Raw genomic sequence first — 27,998 nt, forward strand, 5'->3', positions numbered from 1 at the left:
GTTTAGTTTGTTTTAGCTCTGCAAGAATAAAGAAACTCCACAGACTATGCAATGTTATAAATATTATATACACACATATATTATATACACACAAATATTATATACACACATATTAATACCATTAGTACTATCTTAGGTTAATATATATAAATATACATTTATATTTGTTCATTACAATTATATATTTTGTTTTATATAACAGTTTATATAACGTAACCTTTTTTTTTAATACTAGTAAAGTTTCCCTCATCTTCACAATGTGAATATGACGTGATGAACGTATGTCGATATTCATGTATCAAGTCGGAAATATATGAGAATAATAATCTTATTATTTATATAAATTATCTGTATTACTTTCTTTTCCTCAGTAGTTACCATATACCCAATTTTGTAGTCTTCAGTCCATATTCTGAATTCGCTTTTATCAATCAAAAGTGTTTCTAAGACCGCTATTCATAGTCGAATTTTATATTTAAGACTGTCTTAAGTTTGTCTTCAGATACTTCGTAGTCAATGAAATGAGCGACGTAGAGCGTCTGAAGATAAACTTAAAAACGGTCATAAATGTAAAATCTGACTGTGAAAACCGGTCTAAGGCCTGATCCAAGCAGTAAGCGTAAACCGAGCTTAGGTCCATTTCATCGATAAGAGTGAATACAGAATACGGATTTTTGCATCTCTCTCTCTCTCTCTCTCTCTCTTTCTCTCTCTCAAGGATATTAATGGTACCTATATTTATGATAAATCCGGCAATGTTTATAACGTACTTTTGGCTCGGCCGCATGCGCACGAGGGTCCACCAAACTACTAGTTTCCTCGCAGCTCATAAGTTCCTTCCCATTGAATGCGTAACCCCTCCACATTGTTCTTACAATGCTGCCGAAGCTACACTCGGCAACGTGATGTGGAGCAAGAGAGAGGGAACGATGAAGACCTAACTTTCACTGAGTTCAGTTTCAGAATTCAGTTGCGCGGCAAACACGCTGTCGGAACGTATTGGAGTATAACATTGGCATCTCGCACACACGAGGACTATTCAAAATTCACTAGTGAATCACGACTTATTCAAATTATTACAGACAGTTAGTTGTCTATCTCCCTTGTCTTTTTAATTTTTTTTTTTTTTTTCAAACAGGCCACGTGTGTCGTATTTTTCCGTATGAATGTGTACCCTCACCGCGCACGCACGTGACTTTTACATACAAATTGTTTTCAATTAATTTTTAAGTAAAAATGCAATTTTGAAGTTTACTGGAAAAGAATACAAACTCGTTCAGTGATTTCAAGCGAATTAAACCTGAACTATGAGAAAAAAAAAGAGGCGACAGAAGTATAATCGATCAACGTCCCGTTATTTTCCAACGATGGCGAGTGAGTTTACTACTTTATTTTGTTTGCTAATTTTATTTTGTTTGCTAATTAGAAACCACATTGAAACTAGCCAGACCGTACCGCGAATAAAAGTCTACAGAGAATTTATTTTAAGGCTCCTGAGTAGTCGCTGCAACTGTCCTTATTTAATGACGTCACAAGCGAGAAAACGTGTGTCAAGAATTCTTGCGTTTTATATTCAAATAAAAAAATATACTCACAAAATGACATTTATGATCGATTCAGTACACTTGTAAAATTGTCCGTGCACTTTATTTGAAAGTATTGATATTCATGTTGTATATAATTTATCAGACATCAAACTTTATGGGTAAAGAATGTTTTTCAATCATCATTTTTAATTCCGTCCTTTCTCTATTCGAATATACGAAACATGCACACAAATACAAAGAAATATTTTTCTCATATTTTGGGGTAATGCCGAAATTTTTTCTTTTTCAAAATAAATCTTTAACTTTTTTAAATTGGAGAGTTTAAATATATAATTTTCTTTATGAAAAAAATAAATAAAATTGATAAAATATATCGATAACACAGTTCAATTCATACATGCATTTCATTTACCAAGTCCAATAATAGATTGCCGGTTGAAGCGAGAAAATCCGTTTATTGTCAGTTTTCAGTCACAATTGTTGACACGCCTGGCCTCGATTTCGCCTAAAAGATTATTAATAGGGGCACAGTATTACAATCTGTAAAGTCGGCCGTTGGAGCTTCCTTATTAGGATCGATATATCTTACATTTAGTAATCCTCACTGTATTTCTTAGAAGGCTCACGGTAATTCACGATAACATTTCTTTCGAATAATAAGAAACAAAATACCTAATTCGTCAATAACAACATCCGAAAAAATTCGAATATTGTAATTAACGTCTAAGAACCATATTTAGCTTCTTCTTTTTCTTAATTATGGCTGCGCACCACCCGCGGAGACGTCCCCCCACCCCTCTCTCCCTCCTTTCAGTAACCGGTCCCAAAGAAGTTCTAAGAACCCCCTCAACGAACACGTCGCCCCACTTTAACGAACACGTCAACGCCATTAGCTTGACCGCTGTTAGGTTACGATCGATTCACATCGTTCACAGCGCCACGTCTTCCCGCTCATCTACGCGCGTCTAAAAGAGAATTCATAGTCCTGGACGGGAAAACAGATAGATACAAAAGTAGCGACCAATCAGAATTCACACTCGATAGTAAGCGGTAGATAATGAGGAAATTGTGACTTACCAGCGCGAGTTCCGATTGGCCGATTGCTGCTCTTTCTGCGTTTCCGTGTTCAAGGGGACGAATTCTTAACGCCAATAGCAACATCGATGCTTCCGATTGGCTATTGCAACGAGAGTTGCAATCGATTAGTAATTAATGTAAAACGACCTTAAATCGATTTTGAACACGTAAGCACGTGTTAACGCTGCCAAACGTCGTTCGATCTGTCTTCTTTCGACGTGTATTGTACGATAAACATGGAATAACGCTTACGCTGTGTAAGTATAAATCTGAGCCTTAAAAGGCAGTCTGTAATCGCGAACGATGGCACAATTACTAGTTACAAAATACCTTTTCGGCCGTAATGGAGTCAGTCGCGGTTGCTAAAGAGTTGTTCAACTTTCAACTCCTCGGAGAAGACCAGTAACTGCCGATCGAAAAACCTCATTGCGATCTGATATAGCATTTTGTAATTAATAATTACCGTGTAGTGACTATACAATTAATAGAGTACATAGTAACTAATAGTGAACTGTTGCATCTTCCGCGACTGGCGACGGGACGCGTTTGCGACGCATTGTGGAACGTCCGTCGGATTTAATATTCAAGATTGTCAAGTTCATCTCCGGATGAAAGTAACTATCTTTTCGTAACCAATGAAATTAACCGTACAGCATCTGAGGATGAACTCAAGACGGTCCCTGATGCAAGATCTGACTGTTAAACCGATTGTAAATATACGAAATATGATATACCACGAAAAATGTTGTATGGATGTCCTCAGTATGTTGCATATATCCACAGTGTATTCAGTATATTCAAAAATAATAATATACAGGGTGAAATAATATCTCACGTAACGCGTCCACATAAAATGGGTACCACAGAAGTCGAGTGGAAAACCATGGTCGAAATTATTTTTCCAACTACCATGTTTCGAGTTATTAAAGAAAACATGGACATATATATGGTGCATTCCGATAATCCAACTGCCGGTATTGGCAACGTAACGTCATGAACCGTCATAAATCGTCAGCAGACGATGCGTAATTGCTTCTATTGCTTTCTTCATCTCGTAACGGAACGACGAATTCGCAGCACCGCTGCTAAAATGACAACTAGCGATATTGATTATTTCACTTTACTTATTGACAACAACATTCCCCTTTTCGGTGTCAACGATTGTCTCCGATTCCATTGTTCATATATTCCGCTTCAGCAGTCCGTTAAGCATATTTCCTCCAACGTATCTTCCTCAAGCGCCGCCATCTTTTCGCTGCGAATGCCTTGCCACGCCGGCCGCAACGGGCGAGAGCAGGAAGTGACGACAAAATCTATGACGTCACATGTTCCCACGGGCTCGCCGAGAGCTTTTATACCAGAGCGCATTTTTGGAACGGTATACTCGCAGCGTTACCACTACTGGTAGCGAACGTCTTCCCGTGGCAAAAAAGGGATATGTACGATCGTGCGCGCGCGCAATCGTGGACACTCACGAATCGCCGCGTTTCTCCGCCGCGTTCTCTGCGTCGCTGCGTCCCGGAACGGCGGGCGGGGGAACGCGGCGATTCGTGAGTGTCCACGANGTTTCACAGCTCGTTTGGTCAACGTCGCACGCGCGCCGGCTCGCCTGCCCATCTTCTTTAATGACTCGAAACTTGACGCGGTGGTGCGAAAAGCAGTGACTACGACCATGTTTTCCTATGTACCTCTCGAGTTTTGTGGCACCCATTTTATGTGGCTTCGGACGCGTTACGCGGGACATCCTGCATACGAATATCATATTAGAACATGCGCAACATAAGGATATCACTAAGTAAGTAGCAACTTTTATCGCAGACGATATATCATTCGAATATTCGATATTTATATTGGACATGCATGCAAGGTGACGTTTACATTGAGAGGTCTATATAAAAATCGTCTGTATAAAAAAACGTAAAACGTTTATATAAAAAGTAAAGTAAAATAGATAGAAATGTTCCGAACAAAAGTTCTTGGGTTTTGAGCGGCACATATTTTGATGATCTTAACTTCGTTACACAGTCAATAATTCGAGGTCACTTCAAGATCAGTTTCATTTATTTTAATAAAATCATATAGTTTTCTTCTTAACACAAATCGACTTCTCAGTTCATTCTGCGTATAAATCACCAGAGTAAAATCATCGAAAAGTGAATATTTCTCGAGATATTTTACTTTTTATTCTGATATTTTTCAGTATAAGGTATATCTTATCTTCACTTTTCGATATCAGAACGATCAATTGGTGTAAAAAAAAGCTATATGTTGCCGTTTAAGAAGTGAAATTGATCTTAAAATGACTGAATTATTGATTGTACATACAACGAATTTGAAAATATCCTAGTATCAATATAACTGAATACTACGTGACTTTCTAAAGAAAAATTGTTGAAATATCAGTTAAAATAATTTTTTATAGAAATATTGATAAAATGATAATGAAATGGGATCAGTTGAGAGAGAGAGAGAGAGAGAGAGAGATTTTCAAATACATTTCCATTATATTTTCAATAAAATGTTTCCATCAGGGCAATGTTTAATCATTGATTAAATACCACACGAATGAATTATTGTAGTCATAGAATATTCTTTGCGGAATAATTCTGTTGATACAAACGAGGTAGAACAAAGTAATTTTAGATTATTTTATTTAAATAAAAAAATGTGCTATATTATTTTCATCTCACTTCATAATGTATACCTCCGCAGTATCGATCCTATAGTGGTCACCTGTCTTATTCCTAGACGAGGTCAACGTTGCCTCCTAAACAGCGCGCTTTATCCTCGGAATATTCCAAATTGTCTCAGATTTCTAAATGCGATTCGACAGATATCCTAATATCCTCCATATCCAGGATATTCTAATAAGATATCTCACGATATCGTGTCATTAATAATAATGATATTTTGACACTACTTTGACCCAATGAGAAATATACATCTCTCTCTCTCTCTCTCCCTCTCACAATATTCCAGATAACAAAATGGTAGAAATATGCCAGCAAAGCGCCAGCAAACTCGATCACGCATTTGTGGCAGATTTCGATCCATCGCGTCCGCATTAACTTTCAACTAGTAACACTATTCATTGGCGGTACATTGGTCCAATACTGATTATATTGACATTCATTGGGAATACATTGAATGAATGTTGCCCGACATAAAGTCAGCCAGACCTGCAGAAGTGGATTTTGCACAGTATCTGCCGTAAATTTTGTCGATAGCTTACTAGCAGAAATATAACAGGATTTGCTAATGGTATCCCATAAATGAATACAGTGTTGAACTCTTGACATCTTCTTTATAACTTGCCCAGAGAGTTCCAAGAGCACGGTCTATCCATTCGTTCGTTACATTGCGACGATTTTAGGAGACTTATGCAATCTTCCTGCCCTAACGAAAAATACAACGAAAATCTTGATATTGATTGTCAACTTGGATGTCATTTTCGGCGTTATCGTTCAATTATTGAGTGTCAAATGGGTGCAATGTTTCGTACTCGTGAGAAATTCGAGCTCCCACTACTCGACAAGCGACTCTACTAGACGCGCATAACATCCATATTGCAGACATCTATATAATAGACTGACAAGGGAACATGCAAGTGGAATAGTTCATCATAACACAAAGCTATTTTCCAACTTATGTTCGTCAAAACTATTTTCTAATTTATGTTTATCAAAACTATTTTCTAATTTATATTCGTCTAATTTATCGAGGCGACTACCCGTGACGTACGTTTGAAAAGTCTGAACGAAATAGTCGGCAGTTGCGTTGACATTGTCAAATGTCATAGACGTCATTATTACATCATCATGTTTGCTGGATAATTACCCAGATTTGAGAGAATCTCCTCTCCTCTCATTACACTTGTATGTTTGCGCCACTGCGTGGATTCGATATCGTGCGAGCCGGTAATTTATCCACGTCTAATATGCAGTCGTCGTTGTTTGATTTCGATGATCGCGGACGATAAGCAGTGAGCCTATGACGATATCCTTATGATTTATGCTTATGTAATGTATATTTATATTATTCCTATGTATAGAATAAGTTCGATATTATTTAAAAGTAGATCAAATATATCGCAAAACATGTAAAATATCTGAAATGTAACGCTTTATAAGCGTGCTCGCGGAAGCATTAGAATATGGATCCAGTCGGATTCAACTAATCGTGTTATTTGAGGGTTAACGTGTCAGAAATCACATGTAATCGAATAGGTATTACCGTCGATCGTGATACTCGCGTCATCAAACTCTCCTAGTGTCGCATTACTTTGTAAACTGACTCCGCGAGATTTAATTTCTTTTCTAATCAACTCGAGCTATTCTAGTTTAATATATTGTTCCGCGCGCATTAACGCTAAATCGCCGCCCGTGTCAATGAAAGCAGTTAAACTTTTATCTCCTGCCCTTATTTATTTATTATCAAGTGTACAAGTTAATTCGGTGTCTTTGCATTTAAGTGAGGTTCAAGTGAGGTGAATCTTTGAGTGGAGATCCAAAAGACAACAATCGACGACATACGAGGATCGACTCTCTGTTAGAATATACTCGAGAACAACTATAATGTTATTATATATACGAGGTGTTCCATTTTAACACTTTTACAACCGCTGACACTAATGTGGTGTCATGGGCAGGCCAGTCGTTGTATGCCGGTGACACTCATGTGGTGTCATTGGTAGGCCAGTCGTTATTTGCCGGTGACACTCACGTGGTACCATTGATAGGCCAGTCGCTATTTGCCGGTGACTCCCACGTGGTACCAGTGGCAAGCCACTTGCAAAACTTTTCTTAGCACGTCAGATACTTAAATGATGCAAAATTTTATTACGCAAAACTTTTTGACTACTAAAGAATCTGGAATCTGACTACTAAAGAATATTGTTGTATAATAATGTTGATTATTGATTTATAATAATAATGTTAATTGTTTCATGAATTTACGTAAAGTTTTTTCTTCCAAAATATTGCCGGCCACTGGCGACGTTTCACTGCGCTAACATGCGGTTGTGAAAGTGTTAATTGACCACCCCTGTTCGTAGGAAATGGTCAGATAAAAACATATATTCTTTACAAAAGTTGTTGGATTTAGAAATCCCCCTCGGCGTTGGAAATTCCCCCTCTTCCAATTGCTGGGTTAGGTGAATGTGGATGGAAGTTATAAGCCTTGAGCACACAATTCGCTGTAGATTTAGGTACGCCTTGTTCCTTTTTTTATTTGTCGCATTGATACTCGTGGATTTAAAGCTCGGTTCCCTCCGTTTCATATTGGTTTTGTGACGTTATAGACGAGAAATTACACGCAGTAAATTTTTTGCAGCATGTAGCTTTATTTTTTTAATTCTCTCTGAAAGAACACAATGATTTCGTAATCTTGAAATTTGTAAAATGAGTGGGAAACTGAGAAAGTTCTGATTTTCGACCGAGGTATGAATTTTATTTCTAATGAGTTCGCAGAATTTATGCCCGAAATGAGCATATTAAAATCACTACAGGTTCGCCGCAAGCGAACAGTCATGCAGAACGTTGCAATAGTCTCGGTAACTGCTTTAGGAAAATTACGCAGCGATAAATATTGGTAGAAATTGTTACATGAAATTGAATTCCATACAAATGACACTGTGAATAGAATCACGGGAGAAACACTAAGCAGATTAATGTTGGAGTCGAGCAGCAAAGACAATTATTGACGCGGCCAGAGGGAATATGTTTCAGGCCGAACGGATATCTAAAGAGAAAATCGACAAAGTAAGAGCGAAAGTGGCGGAAAAGATCGAAAAATCGCAGCAGTATAAATGAGAATTATATAAATAACAAATGGAAGATGGCACGCGAATACGCGAAGAATGATATATAATTACGAAAGGAAAAAATTACGATACTGTTACGGATGGCAAATTAGTTTCATAATATAAAGAACTGTATCGAGTTATAAGACGGTTAATTTAAAATACATTAATTTAAAATATTCATCACACTGTGATGAATATTAATGTTAATTATATATGTTGATTGTAAATAACAAATATTTAAATAAAAATAATTAAATATTTAATAGTTGCACCTGTGTCTACTTTTCTGGACATTTTTATCAATCAGTTTCAGATGTAAATGTTACTTCATAGTTTCTGAGTACGAATATACGTAATCTCATTCAAACTTATTATTGTCTTGTATTCATAACACAAATTCTTACCATGCTTGACTAATTTTGTAACATGAACGATTACCTTGTTTTGTACCTCAACGAGTTTTTACAGGCTTATACTGTGAATAAGACGAATTACAGCCGGTTCTTGTTACATAGATCAGGTCTCTAAATGTTCAAATGAAAGCTAGTTGTGGGTTCCTGATTCGGTGAAAAAAACTACTGCGACGTGAGCTTCATTTTCTGACTACTGGGATCTGAAATAATCCCAGGTGACTATTCCCAGGTTAAGAAATGTTAGATACGTTATAATGGAAGGCTAAAGATTGTCAAATATCACAAAAGTCGTATCAGCGTAGGTGGGAAGCCGCGAAATTAAAGTTCTGGCGCGCGATAGCGGAATGAGAGGAATGTTTAAGTCCTGACTAGAAAAAATGATGAGCGATTCTGACTGGATAAAAAAAAAATGACTGAAGAAAGGGTCAGATTGTGTCAATAATTCACCGAAAACAATATATTTAAATGCAGTTCTCCAAAGATTTAATTCAAATTGTTAGCGCACGTGCCGTGTACGTGCGTACATTTGACACGCTGGACATTTTATTCTTTTATTAATGTTAAACTGTATTAACATTATAAGCATTTCTCCTTCCATATAGCCGTATTAACATCATAAAGGAACATTAATATTACAATAGCGATAAAATATGTGTGCTTTGCTCATTTATACTGCGTTGAAATTACTTAGTGTTGCTTCCTAGATTAGATGCATATTGCAAATTAAAAGGAAAGATAACCGAGTTAGTTTAAGGTTTGAAATCTTACGTATCTGGAATGTTACGCTTTTTTTTTTACAGTCGACGCCGTGGATGCGTCAGGCTGGCCGAAATTAAAATTCGGAGAAAAGAGAGAAAGACAAACGAGGAATGAGTCTCGAAACGGATATTACGAAGGAGAGAGAGCGGTAGACGTATATGTGTGCGAGTTGCGATAAGCGAATTGCGCGAAGCGTTGCTACCGACCAATGGGGTGCGAGAATGACCGATCGAACGAATGAGAAATCAGGTCACGGTTTAGATTCCACGCGGAGAATAATGTGTGTTGCGTGTGTGCGCGCGCGCGTGTGTGTGTGTGTGTAGCGCTGATCACGTTACAAGTCAATAGATGCGTTTAGCAGGAAAAGCAGCTATTAAATATTTTCCGCTGCGTTTTGCTGCTGTTGTAAGATTTTCTGCTGAACGACATTTTAGCAATTTACGCTGCTCCAACACGTTTACTAAGCGGTCCGGCGTGTCGTATAGAAATATGCTGGGCAAAATGGTGATCACCATTAACAAACGTGTTGGAAAAGTTTAAAGTCGCCTGGTGTCGTTCGGCGGAAAACAGGTTTACAACAGTTGCTGAGCCGCTGGCAGCGAGCAAGGAGCTTGCTAAACTGCCCTTTCCCTGCTGAACGCAGTCATTTTATTTTTTTCGCATATCTAATGCGGGGCAAAGATAAAATAACGCGTTAACCGGCTCGCGAGTGAGAACGGGCTTTTTGGCCCCTCGAGACTCTGAAAAAAGAATCGCTGCCGAATCGTGAGTCTTACGCGACAGCCACGTACTTTATCGTCGGCCAATAAACGAACGCCAAAAAACAAACGCCTTGAGAGAAAAATATTTGTCACTATATTATTTATCCGTTCGACGCCAAACATTCTTCTTCGGAGATATTTTCTAGTATCTTCAGAAGTAACAGAGATACACTTTCTAACGTTGAATTCTTTATTCTGTATAATGAGTTATATAGGGTGTCCGAAAAGTTTATTACAGGGTGTCAGAAATCAGAACTTTCTGCTGTACGCGTGAAAATAATCTCGGAAATGTGTATTTTTTAGTCCGAAAGGCATCTTCATGTATTATCGCGGGGGTTACGAATGCGGTATATTTAATATTATCATCAGACACAATGGAATCCGTCCTTTCTTGAGATTCATACGTTCTTGAGATCCGTTCCACCTGCACGCAGAAAAATCACGTACTATTTGGCAAAATTCGCGACAGTTAATGAAGAATTAATCTGCGCACGAGCTAATGAGCGCACGGACAGCGGTGGGCTGTGAATGTTTTATAAAGAAAAATGGCTTATTTCTGAAGATGTCCCGGCAACGATGAGCATCAATTTCCGCGTAGCAACAGCGAGCAACGAGCGGCATATGACGCAGCTACGCCCCAGAAAGAAACACGCCTCTCGCCGTTGCTGATTTTCAGAAGCGAGCCATTTCTCCTTATAGATATTCCGGTCTACCGTTTCCCGTGCGTTCATTATCTCACACAGATGAATTAAATCCTCATTAACTCCCAGACAAGACTGGTCCGATCCGATCGGATCCGTATTCTAATGCTTCCGCGGACAAAGCTTTTAAAGCGTTATATTCAGGTATCTTACATATTTCGCGATATATTCGATTTATTTTCAAATATTTTCTAACTTAATGCGGGAATAGAAAATGCCTAAATGTCAGGAAAATTAGTCGAAACTCCACAAAATACTTGTACGGGTCGAACCGGATTCACGCGAGTCTTGTTCGTCCGAGGATTAACTATTCCGAATATTCGCAAAACGGTGCTTTTTCGCAAAATGGAACTTTTTTGTTCACCCCGATCCGTCCTACTCCCACGAGTTTTGTCCGTATTGATTCGGGGCAACTTGTATACAGGGCTGTGTGAAGCTTCCTCGGGATCCGGAACCCGTTCCCCCTCTCTGTTCAGTTTCGCTCGTTCTATTTGCACACCACGAATACGAAGAAAAGATTTACACATTCCGTATACACATTATGTAAGGAACATTCTTCTTACTTTACGCAAGGAAGTTTCTTCTTATTTTACTGAATAAATCGTTGTTGGTTAACAACAATTGTCTTACAATTACATGAACAGCTTCTTGCAATTATTTAACATTTTATTATTTTCCAACGTATTTTTAATATATCATCACTTTATACATATAATTCTAATAATTTTTCAGCACAAAGTCGCGAGAAATACTACGTTGATATAATTGGAAGTCATGATGGGGATTCGGTGACATTTTTATACGGCGAAGATTCATACATATTAAATCCATCCCGAAACTTAGTGGACGAACTGTAAGATATTTAAAGGCTGTAATTATGTGTTAGAAATGTTCACAAAATCACTTGTTAAATTTCTAATGTAAATATAGGTATAAGACTGATGACACAAGACTGACAGCACAAGCAGGCCACTTGTATAGCAGAATATCCAGTAGAAGGCTTGTTTACTACAGGAGGTAGTACAAGTGATGCAGTGAAATATGGAGAGGATTATTCAACGTTTCTCCAACTATTTCTCTAACTGGCAGTTATGCCAATTAAAGAGTTGTCCAGATTTGTGGTAAACTCTTTAATCGGGCGCAATTGCCAATTGGAGAATAAAGCATTTAGTAAAAGCAGGTAATGAATATTCGAGATTTTTAAAATATTCCCCATATGGATATTCGAGATTTCTAAAATATTCCTCATATGGATTTTTACAACAGTAGGGAAACCATAATAGGTACGCTAAGGTTTAAACAAGTTTTAAACATATTAAAAATAAATAAATCGACTTGGATCTACATCAAAATATTAATTGGACTATTCGCTATAAGGAAAACATGAGTTTTATAGCGAAGGAATGGTTTGAGGCTCCTGGGTAATCGATGCATCTGTTCTTGTTTGATGACGTCAGAAGCGAAAAAACGCATGTCAAGAATTCTTGCGTTTTACGTTCAAATAAAAAGATATACTCGCAAAATGAAGTGCACGGACAATTTTAGTGTACTGAATCGATCGCAAACGTCATTTTGCGAGTATATCTTTTTATTTGAACGTAAAACGCAAGAATCCTTGACATGCGTTTGTTCGCTTCTAACGTCATCAAACAAGGACAGATGCAGCGACTACCCAGGAGCCTTAAAAAGGTGAAATTATTATTTTATTGAAAATGTTCTTCTATAAAAAATTATCGACCATATTCCGTTATGCCGCATGTCCCCTACAACACTATATAATGTATGCATATTTATTTCCTTACAGGTACCCACATTTATGTAGGTAGTAGTGAATGCGTGTTGGCAAAGTGAACTCTAGAAAATCCTGAGTAGAAAGCATTCCTTTCGAGATCCCCCGCCGCTTATTAAATATCTCACCATTGCAAACAATTCATATGTGACTGTACCAACGTTAGATAATGATGAAATATATTTCTATTTATATATTATTTTTTAATCAAGTTCTTAACAATAACACACGTTTATAGCAATTAATTTCATGCGAAATGGTAACAGGTATTCAAGTTTCGGTAATAATTAGTTAGTCGTTAAAAAATTACTAACGTTTTAATCTGATTTTTAAATGGGTTAATTTTTAATTTAAATTAATTGTTTTTAACTTTAACTTGCTAACTTTTTTTCGTTTATCTAAGTGAAAATATTTCACCAGTAGTTGCTCCCAAACAAAGAACACAGAAAAGCACAAAATTACTTTGTTATCATTATCATTTGTTGGTTGTTATCAATTGTTGGTCATCACTACTGTCATCCTAAGATAATCTTAAGATAATGCTTATGTTTAGTACGAGTGGCTTAACATACGATAACTTGAGAGGAAAAATGACTGATTATAAATTTGAGATGACACTTTTATTAAAGTTTAATATGTATTTCTAAAATGTGTTGTAATGTTCGAAGTGGTGATCAATTAAAGACAAAACGCTTGCAGATAGATAGAGAGAGAGAGAGAGAGAGAAAGCAGATCAAACTGAAAAATGCACTACCATTTTGTAAATTTCACAATATTTATCAAAGAATTTATTGAACAATATTAGCGAATGTATATGCATGATGCGGTAAGATGTACTTTGCAAAATCTCAACGAAATTTCATTAAAAATAGCGCAAATTTGTTAACGATTTTCTGACAACAACGGACAGTGTATAAAGACGAGTTATAACATTTCCACCATTCCCTATCACGCATTGGCCGTTATTCAGAAATCATTAACCTCGCATATATTAATAATTTGTTCGTTCAAAAATCGGCATTTAAATTATGTAAAACGTTTAAATATCTTTTATACCCGTCGTATTAAATATCACCGCACTCAAATATATACCTATTTGCACGATTTTTAGCTCGTGGAATTTGTGTGTTTAGAAACAATTTTTCAAAAATACTAATGAATGGACACTTCCGTCCGCATTCTAATGTGAAATTACCCAAACATCTCTCATGAAGCCCGGCATATTTGCAATATCTATGAATCCGTCGACGGATTCTAATCAATTCTGGCCGCCAATCTGCAAATTATTGACAAATTACTTTACAGGGTGTTCATTTTAGTCGAAGCACCAAAAATTCTCCCCTCAAAATTAAATCAACTGTCGATATTTCATGTAATTATATTGCTGTGTGCATTTGCAGTTGAGACAGGACTGTTGGAATAGCTGCCGAGTGACAAAAATATCGCAATTTAGCCGCTACAGATACCGCTACAGATTCTCTACGGGTACCTCGTTATTGGCTATCGGTTAATGGCTGTTTCCGTTCAACTTTGACCATACGGATGTCGGAATATCTGGAAGCGTGCACAGAAGGTCAGAGGCGAATTCCGAATTGACTGTGGATTGCCTCGTGCGATAAGAGTGCGAAACATCTTGCCAATATGTGGTAAGTACACAACCATGTGTACGTAGTTACTAAATCCGCTCGCGCGGACGCGAGAGCTCTCGAGTCTACGATATATCGTACGAGTCGGAATCGAGTGCCGGAACGCAGCCGATTCTTCAACAAAGAGAACTCGCTTTCGAAAAATATATCGCTCTCTCATTTAACCATAGGCTGCGTTCAGAAAACACAAGCCATCAGTGAACGGTCAGGGATTATTGGTCCTTACTGTTAGATCTCTTGATTTAGACCAATTATATCGACGAATTAGTCCCGGTCTACAATAAGGTGCTTTAAGCTGTAAGCCTTAGGGAATTGGCTAATCACAGTCGAATGTGAGGTGAATAATCGACTATGATTGGTTAATTTCTTAAAGCTCAGAGCTTAAAACACTTATTATAGACCAAGACTCATGCATACGTGATCATGCAACTTTATCCGAATAGACGTTTAAAGTACAGTGCGAATTGATATTGTTATAATTCGACTGCGATTGGCCAATTTCTTACGGCTTAAGGCTTACTACTCACTGCATATTGCATATTCGGACTAACGAGCATGCTCTGAAAATCAAAAAGTCGATATTCGCAATTAGATTTTATATTTAAGACATTGCACAGGTGATCGGCTAATTTAATATAAAATTTTATAATTGATGGTCCAACGAAAAAACTAGGCGTCGGCCGACGATTGTATTGGATATGTATTATCGCACTGTGCATGGGGTGCTTTCATATGCTGCGTAAACGTAAATCGCGTCAGCCAATCAAATCCGCCGTGGTAATTGGTAATTGGGTAATTGAAACGATTTAATTGGCTGACGTAAGTTACGCAAGTTAGCATGTGAAAGCACCCTTATTCTCCGAGTTGACCAGGCTGTTCCTGCGCAGGTATAATATAGGGCGAAAAAGCTGCGCAACACGCGTATTGATCCGATACGGTTGCTCGTGAATTGTTATGAAATAATAGCCCTGTTCTACAAGAACACCATGTGTGTCGCACCGTCGGGTGTCAGAACGCACCGCCGTTGAAAGATAAAATTGTCTTGAAAAAGATCGATTTTCTTAATTGTTTACCATACTTATCAAACAACCCTCGTATACAGAAAATATAACATAGTTTATGCTTTTACCACTTCATATGCGTAGTATATTACATATTTCTTTTAATTTACTTACCTAAAGTGTTTTTTTTTTCATCTTCAGCATTTAAATTATTAATTACATTTTCAATCTTTTTCAATTAATTCTTATCTCGTAAGATGATGTGTAACCAATAAAATGCTTGTTTAACATTATGTTCCGTGGAAAATAGTCTTTATCCTGTGCATTTGCGGAACGTGTTCGAACAGTAATACGCGGCATGACGCACATGATGCGCTTTGCAGAACGCAACTTACGGACGATTTGCATTGCATCCGACGTGTACGACAATCCGATATCCAATAGGAGATTTCATTCCTTAAGATTCTTTGCTAGCAACACGTTTATCCTCAAAAAACGTATTCCCTTATTGGATATTGGACGTCGTATGTAAGCTTAGTCTACAATGGGCGATAGGAGTACGTTCGTAAGAAGTAAGAGTGAGAAATTGACCGATCACGAATGTAAGAAGAATAATCGACTTAATTAGTTAACTTCGTATTTTTACTTCTTATATAAATATACTCTTATTGCTCGTTGTAGATCACGCATTCTACAATGCGTCGTATGTTGCTGTCGGAACGCGACCAATAGTCCAATAGAGAGGATTCACCTTCGAAAAATGAATTCTTCTCATTGGACCACCCTTATCAAAAAGAGAAAAAAAGTATTACCGCCTATCATCCTATCATCCTATCATCATAAGTGATAAAATTACTAGACAATAATAATTAACACTGGCCAATTTATCATAGGCAGCAATACTTTTCTTTACTTCATCGGTTGCGTTTCTTCGACATCTCATAGCGGTATTCGGCGATTGTAGAACCTTATCTCTGTGTGACATATACACACACGTAAATGCATACACAAAAGAGGTGTAAATCCGACCGTGCAACCTCCACGCGGTACACCTTGGGTAATGCTAATGCCGGCGGTACCATGACATTCAAGCCTCATAACTTGAAATGTATTTAACGAAAAAAATACTTTATTATATAGTGTTTTGGGGAATTCTTGAAATAAGTCACAAGGATACAAAATAAAATATAGGAGATTCTATTTAAGAAATGTAACTTGATCTTCATATGACCTTGACAGGGCTCCGCTTAAAGTCAAACTTTTATCACCATTGGATTTTTTTCAGCCCTACAACTTTGCTCCTTATATATTAGGCCATCGAAAAAATTTTGGAAATTGTTTGAAGTATTGAAATAAAATTTATTGGCATAATATAATTTAACATTGAAATAAAATTTATTGACATAAATAAATAATAAAAAATATAAGTTGTTTAGATACATTTATTTTATATATAAGACTGTCTTAACAACATTTATTAATACGGATCTTAATAATGTAACATATAAGTCATTTACAGTCATTTAACGTTCATATAGCCATGCAACGTTTGTATTATTCATCGTTTGAATTCGGAACGTATATATACGTATATTTATTCTATTTAGCAGTTGCTAACATCGGAACCATCTGATAAACATGCTCCAGAGATTCTCCTTCAATTATCTACATTTCTCCAGAGACTACAATTCTCCAGAGATTCTTCTCGGAAGGAAGGAGGCATTATTGAATGATTTCTTTGACCGATTACATTCGAATCTATCTATGTCGAACCAAAAACGAACCTGTTGTGCCTGATCAATAATGCGTCTAAACATGATGCACCAGGAGATCTTCAGAAGTAAGCCATTCTTCTTTATGCAGTATCCGATCTTTTCCCGTGTGTTCATTAACTCAGGCGAAATAATTAATTTCTCACTAACTATTACGAATTTTGCAAAATGGCGCACGATTTTTCTGCTCAATTTCACCCGTTCTACTCGCACATCACGGGGATGTGATGATTAATTTGAGATCTGTATGTACAGATACAAAATTACCTATATATAATTAAACTATATATGCTTAATATATTATACTAAATATACATAGACTTACATATAACTGAACTAAGATAAATACAGAAAGAGACGTTTCGCAAATTATATAAAATAACAAATGAATTTCATAATTACTTATATTAAATACACTTATATTAAATATTATATATATATATATATATATATATATATTCGCCTTTAGCGAATTACAGAAACTGCAACATTATAACACTACATTTTAATAAAATTATTCTAATTATAAATATCATCATTAAAAATATAAATTAATATAATGAGAAAATTTAAATAAAAGTTAAATATTAATTTACTTGACTTATTAATTTTGTTTCTTATCATATTATCTATGCGTGATGATCTAAATATATGTATATTCTTTGAACGGTACTCCCCTTTATTTTTTCGGAAATTTTTCGGAATAGATTTAGTTATAGTATTGTTATTGTACTGTAGCATAGGTGGTAAAGTTACTGTCGTGTTTGTAACGTTATTTTGAGTACTTTGATTATTTTCATAATTTTCTATACGCAAACACGGAGGTTTATCGGGACATAATGGACATCATGGTGGATTTACTTTTTCTAACGATGGGCGGCCACAATCCCACTTTCCATTCTTCGATATTCTCTCATTTACTTTCGCCACCTGCAAATTGAATAATGGCTCATTATCAATCGGTGTATATTACTAATACAGTTCGGTATAACAGCTACAATTTGTGCGTGTTAACTCGCATGAAAATCCACTACGTTAGTATAGTGGAAGAGAGGACTCCTGCGTCGGATTCACGGATGCACTTACGTGCGGCACGCCCGTTAAAAAATGTCCTATATATAAAGGTTAAAAAATTTCCTATATATAAAAATTTCCTATATAATGAAACTAATGACGCGTATTCAAAAAGTGTTGGTTTGGTGTCTGTTTTATTAGATATTGTTATCGTTCCAATAGTTAATAAGAATTGCTTTTTCAGGAGATATTGGGAGGACGGGCCTTCGATAGTCGACACAGGTGATCAGCTAATTTAATATAAAATGTCCTAATTGCTGGTCCAGCGGAAGGACTCTACCGGGCATCAGCCGGATGTGAGTGGATGTGTGCTATCGCACCGTACGCAAACTTCTCCTACTGGAAGACGTCCGAATATGCTGTGTACTTATTCAGATGAGGAACTGACAATTCTAACACGAAATTCAAATATCGTACGTATCATTCTACACATATATACACACACACACTTATGCACGCACACACGCACGTACGTACGCAACACACAATAATTATTCTTTAATTTACCAAAATTATTGAATACGAGGTTCAACGTTTACACAACGTATCAGTCAGCGTAACAATCGTTACCGACTGAACAGCTGTTGTATCGTGCCGTTTGGTGGGAGTACTCGCGAAGGTCTCCACTAAATGGTGAACACCTTTTGTTGACAATAGCACACCTGGATACAAAGCACAAGGTCGGATACTTTCCGGACAGACCTCGTACGCTCCGATCGCTTTCGATTTGGAAGGAGACGGACATATATGAGCCGTTTATTTTGAAAGTGACCTATGTCCATTTATATTTAAATTGAGGTATATCGAAGAAAGTTAAATTTACAATTCCTATTAAAATAATAGCAATTATTAAGTGAATAATATATGTTTTCTTACTATAAATGGAGTTAAGCCACTTTCAAAATTAACAACTAGATTTGTTATAAAATTCGAAAGACTCCAAGTCCATTCAACATAATTTAAAATGCTTCAAATTGAAAAAACATTACTCAAGTCAGTAAGTCGGATCTCACATAACACATTTTATCCGGGGACGTCCTTTATCCTGGAGATCAAGATCTCAGAGCGACGTCTCAAAGACGTCCTGCGTTCTGAGGACGTTCCAGGACATCCTCGGATAAAGCGTGGTAATTGCTGTTCGCGAGAATTGCGTTCGGAAAGCACGAACAGTTGTACAACAGTTGAACAATTCATCAACATAATTGGTCTAAATCTAGAGATTTAATAGTAAAGACCGCTCACTGATCGCTTTTCGTTCGATTTTCCGAACGCAACCAATCTCTTGATTTTATTTCGCGGGAAAACCCTGAATTATATGCTCATTCATCCATGCAAGACCCGTGTTTCGGCTCCTCACGGCCTAACATTTGATCAGTTTTCTGTAGTAAATACGGAGCTTAATATATTCTAACGTATCATAAATAACGTTTCTAAACGTTCAGCACAGATCTGTCGAGTTTTTTCGTGCGTGTATTAACTATCTAATATTATTTAAATATTTATAACTTTCCAACGGTATTGCCGTGGACTAATTACTTGAAACGCTGAATTTAATTAAAAAACTTGCACGCCGAAACAAATGAATGCCTTTGAATGTGTTTCATCTGCCTCAGTAGTGCATGTATAATCATAAATCGAACTTCTGCCACTTGCACATGACGGTACTAGCACATGCATAACATGTATATCCGTGTAGCTTGTCGAGTGACCCGCATATCGAAATTTCGAGGGAGCCAATCAACGTCGCGGAAAAGAGGTCAACGTGCCTTGGTACGTTCAAGCTGAGGTCTCACGCCCTTCTCGTAAAAAGGGATGATGTATATTTATGTATGTATTTTCGCATGATTATATATATGTGACTTTCCGACGCCGCTCGAATCTCGGAGAGCATTTGGCTGCACGGATATACGGTGTGTATTGCTGATTAGTAACAGACGCTCGATTTACACGGTAAGCGTTAGGCATACAACGTTGAATCTGCCTGTATCGATCGGCCGACAACACGACGGAACTGTGAGACGGGAAATTTTGAAAATTATCTCTTTCACGAAATATCGATTGATGAGTAATGAAACAATACGCTTGTCGTATGTCGCTGTCGCTCACTATTTATTTACTTGAGAACCATATTCTTCAATACTGATTTCATGTAAAGTGAGAAAAAAATACCTTCTCATTTTTGTTTTCCATAGGTACTCCATTGATTATCGCCACGAGTCCTGCCGCCAAAAGATACCGGATATTCAATCCGCCCGATTTCATCTTCGAAAATCGGGAATAAACCGAGAAGATTTCTGGATGCCTACGACTTTTAATTCACCGTCTCGAATGAATCTCCCCCTCCTTTTTCTTTCACTTTCTCGACAACTGCGATCGGATTTTCTTCAAGCACTTCTCACTGAACCTACTTCTGAGGGTGAAAATGGCTAAAGATGAAAAAGAAAAATGGAAAATTCAATATTCCCGTTAATCGTACGATCTGCGTATGGGACGTGTGAACCGACCAGTTCTCTACAATATCGCGTTTCTCAGCAACAGAATTGACCGAGATTTGATTGGTCCGCGGAAGAGATTCCAGCAGACTTGGCTGGCCGACTGGTTTCCAGATCAGGTCCCCGACGACTATCCCAGGACGAGCCGAATAGCACCCCCACCTCATGGAAATATCATTCCCACTGTCGAGCCATGGCATTGTGTCGCCCGCGCTAATTCGCGTTTTTTCTTTTCGCGTCTTCCGTCTTAATATTTCGACAATGTGGGAGGCTTCATCGGCATATCTAATTTTTTCCTTGCCTGGACGGCAGCTGATCTAGTAAATTAAACGATGACGGACGACGACTGCACCGACATGAATAATTAGAGCAATCTATGTGATTATTTACAACCCTGGATGCGCGATAAACGGCCGCGAAGATGCGTGCACGGTCATGCGCGCTCTAGATTTCATCAATGTTAATGTCGGTCTGCAATAGGTGGTAGGTTTTGAGCCTTAAGAAATTGACTAATCACAGTTAATTTGTTCACATTCGGCTGTGACCGGTCAATTTCTTGAAGCTTAAGGTTCAAAATACATATTGTGGACCGACACTTACTATGTCATGAATTTCCACGAACGATACGAATGATTCCTCGCGCCGCGTATCCAGTTGTTTTGAATATGTTAGAAGAAAAGTCACTGCCAGCAGAGGTGGCAGCGAACTCGCGCTTCGCTCCTTCTTTCCCGTCGTTATATCTTGTTCCCGGTGTCACGGTGAAACAAGAGACGTTTAACGCCGTCCGTCATCGTGTTAGCCGTGATATCGCGATGGAGATTGAGGATCGTAACCTCGAATTTAAATTTACGTCATCACACCGAATCGATAATCGTGACGAAATACTAGTAAATTTCAATGTCGACTGTGGATTTTACTTAGATTCACTTGAAACTACGCTTTCAATTTGGAGTTGGCGGAGCTGGAGCGCGATCGATCCGTGCCGTCGCCGCGAATGACGCAGGACTCATTACAGGCGAGAAAGACGGTTTGTCCCGATTGTAAAAAAGGTAATGTAAACGTTAATTTCCATACTAATCGAGCGGCGCGTAATATTTCAGCACATCGAGAAAAATCAACACATTTCCGTCTTTTCGATACATTTGGTCTGTTCTTTCCCTATAAGAACATCCGCGGGATCCACACGCGAGATCGACGCAAAATCTATGTGGAATCGGTTTCCTTACACGAATTTGATGGAGACTCGACGGGAATTCGAGATAGATGTCCCCTTGTAGGATTAACTGCACTGGTGCGTTAAATTGAAGTGAGAAAACATATATTTGTCTTGCTCTGACTTATTGCACTTCTTGCTTTAACTTATCACATTTCTTAGTTCAGCAGTATAGATATGAAGGACAGACCGATAGAAGACTTTCTATTTCTCACATTTAATGTCCTCCATAATCTAATTCTCAAAAATAACAGTTATCATATCGGCATTATATAATGACATATATTTTTTATTTTTATTATTGTTTAACAAATTATTTTTTCATGGACAGGATATTAATCTAAATGAAATATAAAATATCTGGCTATGGAAAGGTTGTCTGGAGCAAAAACAATTCAAGTTTGAATGTTACTAGCAAAAAGCTTGTTGGGGTCACCGGTAGCCAGCGCTGCCTTATCACATTACCAGATCTCTAATAAGATAAGACCTGCCTTGGTGAGTGGAAACAATAGAGCTATCTATTCTTATTCCTTTTCTTTCTCAAAAAACAAAGGTTATGTTACATTTATGCAATAAAAATATTGTTTAACCTGAATATTGATTTTACTCATATACACTGTTAATGCTATTAATTGCTGTCGCTATAATATCGCTGAGAGTGGAATTCTTTTTCTTTAACTTTAAATTCGTGCATTCTGAACAAATCCAAATAGCAAGAAAGTGTTAAACAACTGTTTATTAGTTCATTTATCAGTATAAAGAAAGCTTCTTGTTAAATAAATATTATTATCGTTAATATTAAATCGACTTTTAAGTTGATGAAAAATTCTCTGATTTAAACGGTATTCTCTCGTGAATATGTAGCATTTTAGGTAGTATTTTACTTAAAAAATCATTCTTTTTACATTTTATTTCTTTAAGCTGCCACGATAAAATGACAAAGTTGAAATATGATTCCAATAGAGAAAAATATGACTGATATGCATTCGAAATATGTTTCCTTACTCTTTTTTATTTCTTTTATTATTTATTATTATGTTTTTTATTTTTCTTTATTTTTATGTTGTATTTTTTGTTTTTGTTATATTGAGAATGATATGAGCAGTTTTTCGAGGGCCCATTAGTTCGTAGATGATAACGACGATGAAAAATGTTTCACTGATTACTTCAACAATAATCCCAAGCAGCACGTAAACGTTCTAGGAACGTTTGCTTTACGTTCACTTGGTTTGATTATATTCAAACAAAGTGGGAACGTTCGAAGAACATATGTTTTAGAACCCCTAATACATATCTTACGTAGCAAAAGTGTCGCAGTATCACAATTATACTGCTCCGTTATAAATTAATATTGTTAATATATTAATATATTAATATCTGTTAATATATTAATATATTAATATCTTTTAGCAATTAAAATATTTCTTAAATAATTTGTTATAAATAGACATAAACTTCAAGATGTATATATTTTAACTAAAAAATGGAATTGTAACAGAGCAGCATAATTGTGATACTGCGACACTTTTGCTACGGGATGCTGCTTGGGATATTGAATAATCAATGTATATTTAGATTATTTGTTTGAGTTGCTTACATGAGTTGCTTACATAAGTTATATACAGATATCGGACAAGACTCCTGAGAACTTGATCACAGTTTAACTATATATAATTACGGCAATTGAGGGATCGATTTGCATGCATATACCTCCAAAAATATGTATATTGTTTTGAACTTCGCACGAGACGTTCCCGCGTCTCTTGATATCGTTCAAATTAAACGCTCCCTCAACATGGCCGATCGTCATGTAATCTATTACCACTAAATTAATATGTAGCCAGTCGTCCTACGCTACCAATTGTTTACGGTTAAATTATGACCGGTTTACGCATCGATTATACGATAATCGATTTATACGCAACCACAATGCCCACCACATCTAACGGACAGATCGCTTTTATTAATTGAACGATTTTTCAGGAATGCATTTTGGATTTGGATTTTTCAAGAAGCATTCATAAATCACGCACTTCTCCTCGCTATAGCTCTTCAGACACTACTCATCGGGTCCATCTAATCCATAAAATGGTTGAAGAGTTAATAATGTGCTTTGTTCTGCGTTCACGATTCATCGATTATTCATCTCATTTCAAACAATTTAAGTTATATCATAGAGGTGATACAATTGATGCTATTAACAATTCATCAAAGTCCGAAAAAGTTAGTATGGATGACGCTGCAAGTACGAGCGAGTGCGGACAAACATTAACGAATGTGTTTTATCTTGTGTCATTACATCAAGGAAAGCGTGTTATTTATAAATCTAGACAAGTAATAATAAATATAATACGAATAATAATAATGATAAGTAACATATTTTCTTTGAAGCACTGTCACGAGGTAGAACACATTCGCTGCCCGTTAGAAAATATTTCATACGTAATCATAATATTTCATATATAAGTGATGTATGAATATACATAATTAGCATAATTATACTAAATTCATGTATACATTTATGTATACATAATTAAGCATAATTATACTAAATTTATGCATGAAATTTATCCATACATAATTATTTCATACTAATCATAAATAATTATGTATGATTAGATATGACTAGTTATAATTATTTCTGTGATTGCTATTATGTATTAGGTTGTTCGGAAAGTTCGTTTCAAATCTATGTTATTTCAGGACGTAATATTTTAAGCGACGTATACAATGAGAATTTAAGCTCTAAGCATTAAGAAATTGACCAATCACAGTCGAATACGAGGCGAATAATCTGACTGTGATTGGTCAATTTCTTAAGACTTAGAGCTTAAATTCTCATTGTATACCCCGTTTTACTCAAATGGCTTCTACCTGCAGGAGACGCGGAAATGCTTGTCGCACAGCGGGAATTCGCGCAGTAGCCGATGAACTTCTAGCTTTTTACCGAAAAACGGCATGTTGATTGATTACCGCACGAATTTCTGCCGTGTCCTGTGGGCAAAAGCCGTAACTTTATTGAAACACGTATGTACTTCTTTGTTCAATAATTCTGGCTTATTTCTCCTATCATGGTGAAATATTGCTCTACGCCTATTGGTCGGTCCAGAGGGGTCCCATGCGACGACAGTTTTCAATTCGTTCAACCGGAGGCTGTGTGCTTCGCCGCATTGACGATTTCGCTGTACTGAAAACCGCTCGTACTGAACAAACACCACGCCCTTGAAACCCCTTGAAGAATCCCGGGATCCCACTTGCTCGGGAGAACCTTTGGATGAAACCCCAGAATCCTTAATACTAACTACGAATTATCCGGTGAGTGACGCAGGCATCTTTATAAAGGACATATTCAGGATCCGTGGAGTCGTGAGGCCACACTGGGAGCATCACGTGGTGAAAGTGGACATTCTAGTGCTCCAAGTTTCCACCTGACCTCCTGACCACTTAGGGAAGGACCACGAAGATCCTTTGGTAGGTTCTCGGATTCGAAAAGGTACGTTAATAAATATAAAATCGTCCTTCCGCTCTCGTTGATTACGCGCGGAGCGCGCGAAATCTATCCGTATGTCTTTTCCGAACAACCTGATTACATTTATACATGATTATATCCATGATGTGCGTATGATTATGATATATATATATATATATGGAATTGTTTAACGGGTGATGTTCGTCCGCACTCATTATTATACTTGCGGCGCATTCTTCATAAAAACCACGTTAATGCCAGCGTTCGTTCATGCCTGTTCGTTCGTGTTCATTCATGCTTGTTCGCTTAGTTTGGAATGTCTGAACGTCCATCTTTCTACAGAAAAAGGTATTATCTTCATCGAATTATCTAAGATGACGTTCAGTTAATTTGGTCTGTATTGCTGCAAGCCGAACTGATTTAACGATGAGCAGATGTTAGTGTACAGAATTGCACAGTTTATGTCAAGATTAAGTCAATATCATCATGTAAAAGCAAATCAAATTCTTACGGGATTGTTTCGTAAACTATTATTTTACGAATTTATTCATAAATTTTCTTAGAACTGCAACATTATGTCTTTTTTTCAGTAAAGGAGAACGTTATTGTCTTGCCATAAGGCTTGAATTAAATGATATCTTGAAACTGATACAATTCTTAGTTTGAAGATATCCATTTATTCCTTTTATATATCCAACATTTTACCTCTTAATGAAATTCATGAAAATTATTTTTGAATAACAGGAATTTGATATTTGTAGTGAAGTTATATAGAATTTCTTCATACAAGCAAATTTTACCTCTGTATAAAATTATATATTCTTGCTTGTATATGAGAACATGAGTCTTGAATTGATACTAATTTTTTTTCGTGTACGCTAGGAGGCTTCCCGTTGACGCAATCGGACAAAACTTTCGAGCATCAATCGAGCAGCAACGCACAACGAATCAATCTAAATCTCCAATAGAAAATTACGGTAATTATATAATAATTATATAAATTAATAATAATTATATAATTATATAAATAATTATTATATAAATATAATAATTATTTAAAATATAATGTAATTTATGTAATTATATAATTTATGTAGTCATATATAATTATATATTTATCTTTACGGACATATTCTATAGTATGATTATGTATAAAAAAATTGTTAACGGCTCAGATTACGGGCCTTTATGGTCTTTAATACGTACTAATCCAGTGTAGAAAAATGTAAGGAGGATAGGGTTAATTCAAAATCCAAACCTTGAGCAAAGATCATAAAATTTGCTGCTCTGACACCACATAACATTTATTTGTTATATTTTTCTAATGTGACACACATTAGAAATTATATAATTTTAAATAATTATATAAATTTTTATTCAGAGCTATGTCATATCGCCCTTAAAACTAATTAGTCCTTAAAACTAATTAGCCAGTCGTTTAATCGATCAGCTATTACCATTAGTGCGCTGTAAATGGCAAAATATGTTTTCGAATCTGTCGCGCGACTGAATCGTTTTATCCTGTATATCGGGTTGACTAGGAAAGTAATATATTCTTTTGCCATAAAGTAGACATTTTCTTCATAGGCATATTTTTCAAATAAAAAAAAAATATATATATAATTATATATATAACTGAATTATATATATATGATTTGTATAAAAATGTGTGTGTGTGTGTGTGTGTGTGGAGGATATACTGTATATAATGTACTCTATATTATATACAGTATATCCTCTATATAACGATCATTAGAAAAAATTAAAAAATATATATATATAATTATCTATTTTTAGTAAACTTCTACTAATGATGTGTTTTTCAACATAGAGTACATTATATATATAGTTATTATTATATATATGCATTATTTTTAAGGATATCACAGCATTGCGTGTTAATTTTTGTGTAATTTTTTACAGATAACATTCGAGAAGACCCCGACAAGAACTCAAGAAGAGCCAAAACAAAACTTGCGCAGATTTATAAATTCAAATAAAAATGAATCCAATGATACATCATTCGGAGGAGTGCATTTCACATGAACGATTTGTTTTAGAAGTACTATGTGTTGTGATTGCACATATTAATTGTGTCATATTTTTTTCCAAGCGTATAAATATTAATGAATTTCATCGTTATTTACCTATACGAGTACAATGTGCGATGTTATTGACAATATTATTATTTATCTTTTGGATTCCACGAATCGTAAACATCATTTTTAAAATTGTATTTCCACTAATAGCCCAAATAGGACTATAATAGGCCATATTTTAGTATATTTTATATTATATATATTTGTAATGTTTTTAAAATATTTTTAATTCTATGTGATGTTTTTAAAATAATATTATTTTAGTATATTTTATATCATATATATTTGTAATGTTTTTTATAATATTTTAATAACGTTAAAAAAAATCATATTTAAAAATGTATATTTTTCATATTTAAAAAAAAAATATATATATATATGT

At 36.1% G+C, this 27,998-nt stretch overlaps 1 long non-coding RNA gene across 6 annotated transcripts; it reads left to right on the plus strand.

Moving 5' to 3' along the window:
* The first annotated feature begins 251 nt into the window (after positions 1 to 251).
* Positions 252 to 27,836, plus strand: LOC106752348. 6 transcript variants are annotated; one of them, XR_001375146.1, is made up of 11 exons: positions 4,205 to 4,419; positions 11,794 to 11,914; positions 11,992 to 12,241; positions 14,251 to 14,496; positions 17,105 to 17,337; positions 18,528 to 18,756; positions 20,536 to 21,862; positions 21,936 to 22,126; positions 22,380 to 22,543; positions 26,400 to 26,494; positions 27,441 to 27,836. It is a non-coding gene; the product is annotated as an uncharacterized LOC106752348 (long non-coding RNA). The 6 variants fall into 6 exon arrangements; XR_001375142.1 differs by lacking the exon at positions 4,205 to 4,419 and adding an exon at positions 252 to 1,374 and having other exon boundaries at positions 20,536 to 22,126; XR_001375145.1 differs by having other exon boundaries at positions 20,536 to 22,141.
* The last annotated feature ends 162 nt before the right edge of the window (positions 27,837 to 27,998 follow it).

The sequence above is a fragment of the Dinoponera quadriceps genome, unplaced genomic scaffold, assembly GCF_001313825.1.
Source record: "Dinoponera quadriceps isolate SergipeBrazil2010 unplaced genomic scaffold, ASM131382v1 scaffold248, whole genome shotgun sequence".
Taxonomy (NCBI): domain Eukaryota; kingdom Metazoa; phylum Arthropoda; class Insecta; order Hymenoptera; family Formicidae; genus Dinoponera; species Dinoponera quadriceps.